This window comes from Vipera berus (genome assembly GCF_964194415.1).
Source record: "Vipera berus genome assembly, chromosome: 7".
Lineage (NCBI taxonomy): Eukaryota > Metazoa > Chordata > Lepidosauria > Squamata > Viperidae > Vipera > Vipera berus.
The window spans coordinates 36417191-36421008 of record NC_138209.1 but is presented as its reverse complement, the minus strand read 5'-3'; positions in this window follow the sequence as shown (position 1 = coordinate 36421008).

The following is a 3818-nucleotide window of genomic DNA, read 5'->3' as shown; positions in this document are numbered from 1 at the left end:
TTACAGAGTTAGCATATTACCCCTGACCATCTCGGTCCTCATTTTTTATCCCCCCGCCCGTCTGCTAGGTGGTTGCAGCAAGTTTTGGTCACTTCACATGACCCTGGGACACTGTGACTGTCATAAATATGAATCAGTTGTCCAGCATCTGAATGTAAATCACAAGACCCTAGAGATGCTGCAATATTCCAGCTGATCAGTGCTTCTGGCCTCAGAAGCACCAAGATCAGCACCAAGCTCCAGCTGGAGCCTGGTGCTGATCCTGGCGCTTCCACTGAGCCCTGACAGCCCCAAAGAAGCACTCATCCTGGTGCTTCCACTGAGCCCTGACAGCCCTGCAGCTCCAGTCATCTCTCACTCAGGGTTGTGCGGTGCTGCCACCGGTTCAGCTCATACCCCTCCCCCGCTACCACTTTTCTAGGATGGTCACGTACCAGCTGCCAGGTGCAAATGTACCACAGGTGGTACTCGCACCACTGTTTGAAAAGCCCTCGTTTAAAGCTCCTCTTGTCATGGAACTAGGTTGTCTGACAGACTGCCTCTCTCTGTTTACATCAGCCAATCCCATTAGATCTGGCAAAGAAAGTGGTACCATCTGCCAAAGAGCCACTTTTAATGAGTCTTAGCAGAAAGGTCTCCTCTGTCATGGTGCCTGCCCTCTCCTGAAGTCAGATTAGCTCTATTCCTGCTATCATTCCAGAAGCCCTTCAAGACTTCATTGGCATGGGGACTCCAGGAAACCAGAGACATTCTTAGATGACTCCATTGTGGTTATGTTTTATTTTCTCCGTGTGCATTTTATATTTTAATTTTTTAGTATTTTTCGATAATGACATTCTATATTTTTAGGATTGTTTTATACTGTCCAGTATACTTTTTATACTTTGTTTTATACTGTCCAGAATTGGTACTTGTTAGATGGGTGACTATATAAATGTGATTAATAAATTTAAAATATCTATCTATCATCTATCTATCATCTATACACACAACTTCCTTAAAATACATTTTGGTAAGGCTGATTAACAGAAGGTGATGTTATGATGAAAAATTGAATTCAGGCAAATTAAAGTGAGTTCAAACTCCCATTTCATATGTATCATTCTGTTACAAATCTAAGTAGAGATATGGTAAATGTAATTAAGTAGGAAGGGAAGATATAGAAACATAGGCATAGAGAGCTACCAAAATAAAATTACTTACAATAGATGGGCAAGCATTTCTTCATATTTTTCAGTTTATTTTTTGTTGGTTGATTTATACAATCAGCAAGGTTGATTATCTCTCATTATTGGGTATGTTTTGAGAATTATAAATCTAAATGAACGTTTATACTTCAATTAAAAATATCTTCTAGTAAATGATGGTAAATTGCACTGATATTTGTTAGCAGTTTACCACTGAAATTCAGAGTCTTCAGAAGGTTTGGTTCCAAACAGCCAGGGAACTGTAATTTATGAGAACAACTGTGCTTGGTCTTTGCTCTTTTTCAGAAGACTCCAACTCTGAGTGGTAACACCTCCAAATACCCACCTGCCCTTTATGAATTACTTATGTAAAGCTAGATCATTGGCAGAAGTTCCCACCCTGCCTGGGCAATCCCAACCACCCAGAAAACTAGAGGCCCAATATAGTAACTGTCACTGTGTTTTTTTTCTGTTTTGTCTTGTAGCTTGTAGCTCAGGGTTTCTCTCAATGTTATCCTGAGGACTATACAAATACTTATTCACCCACAGTGCGGACTGAGAGTGTGAAAATCACCTTAGCCACTGCAACTATCCTTGGTTTAGAGGTTTTCCAGTTTGATGTTGAAACGGTTTATCTACACACTGATCTAGATGAAGAAATCTATGTGAAAGGTCCTCCAGGTTTCCGACAACAGGAAGGGGATACTTGGTTTCTACACAAAAGTCTTTATGATCTGAAACAGTCTGGTTTAATGTGGTACTTATGTCTTTCTGACAAACTAAATTCAATGGGCTTTATTAAGTCCGAAACGGACGAATGCGTGTTTACTAAAAGATCTGATAATGGGTATGAGATAGTTCTTGTTTATGTTGATGATATTGTTTATATTGGTCCAAATAAGCAGATGAGTGAGTTTTTTCCTAAAGGTTTACAAAAGTTTTTCACATTGAAGTCTTTAGGATATATTAACACTTATTTGGGTGTTCAAGTTGTCAAAACTCAGAAGGGGTTTAGTCTCACACAAGAAGATAAAATTGAACAACTATTGCATCACTGCAACATGAAGGATTCTAAGACAGTGAGTATACCCATGCAAACAGATTTTCACAACTTGGCACATGAACCAAGTCCTGAGTTCGAAGGTCAAACACTTTATCGCTCAGTCATTGGGTCACTGCTGTATATTAGTAGTTGGACTAGACCCAACATTACACTTAGTGTTGATCTCCTATCACGACACGTAGGCAAGGCAAAACAGTTTCATTGGACATGTGTTAAAAATTATTGAGATACCTAAAACACACTAAAAACATGAAGTTATTATTAGAACCGACACACACTGCTTATGCAGATTTATGTTGTTATGCAGATTCCAGTTGGGCGAGCGATAAGAAATCACATAAAAGTACTTCAGGTTACATAATGTTTTTAAATGGATGTCCTGTGTACTGGCATGTGCGCAAACAGAATTTTGTTTCTTGTTCATCTACTGAAGCTGAATATGCTTGTGTGTCAGATGCATGTAATTCTCTAACGTGGTTTGATGCTTTAGTCACAGATATCTGGACACAGCCAATTTGACCGATCACTGTGATGGAAGACAACGAATCTGGGTTCAGTAGTCTTAGTTAAAATAATAAGGGAAAGTGAGTTTGGATTTTTTTTAAAAAAAACAAACAAACAGATTGAATAAAAGGTATTTTTCATCTCTTGCTACATTTTCAATAATATGCTATTTAAAAAAATATAGAGAGGAGAATTCAGACTTAAATTGGTTGTTCATTTATGTCCTATGTTGTACTTCTGGGTGTATTTCTGCCTAGCATTCAGTTTAAAGGTTATATAGGTATAACTAAAATACTGTAACCATGGTTTCTTGCAGAACCTTAGCCTGCCAAGTCTAGATATAATTTCATAGTTATACTTTACTCTGCACACACTCCTTTCATGCATAGTTTTTTTTGTTTATCTTTAATTTTTATTCTCTAGAGTCTAATTTTCAATGCTTTCTTTTTTTAATTAAAACTGTTTATTACTAGAACAAGGGAAATGACTTATTGGTTCTTGTTTCAATACAGTAGAATCTTCTGTCAACTTGAAATGCTTCCTTGGAGGCCAAATCTTATCCTTACAGCCACATGATGAATTCATATAAAAGCATAATATAAATTAATTTTATGCATATTTAGGAATTGAACTCTTGCTCTTTCTTTGCCCTTGTGTGTATTGTTTCAAAACTGGGAGTGAATTAAAAGTGGAAACAGACAGGACCAAATGGAATATAAGTGTTTAGCCCAGTAAAATATAGTTAAATATGGTTTGGTAAATTTTAGAAGTGCTAGACCTGCCTTGAAAAATGAGTTTGCTGTGGCAATGCATTTTTAGTATCTCATTTTTACACAATATTAAAAGTTTTCATTTGGATATACAAATATCTCTCTACAACCTTTTGTAATTCATCTGTGTTAGTCATATTTTAGAGAGGGGGGATAGTTGAAAGTGCTAAATATAAAGTAGGCTTGAAGCCTGACAGTGCTTTTCTGTTTTTTATTTTAAAGAATAGAGAATTGCTGAAAATTGATGGTTCTTTTGCTGCATTTTATGTATGATATGTGAATGCTTGGGTGGAC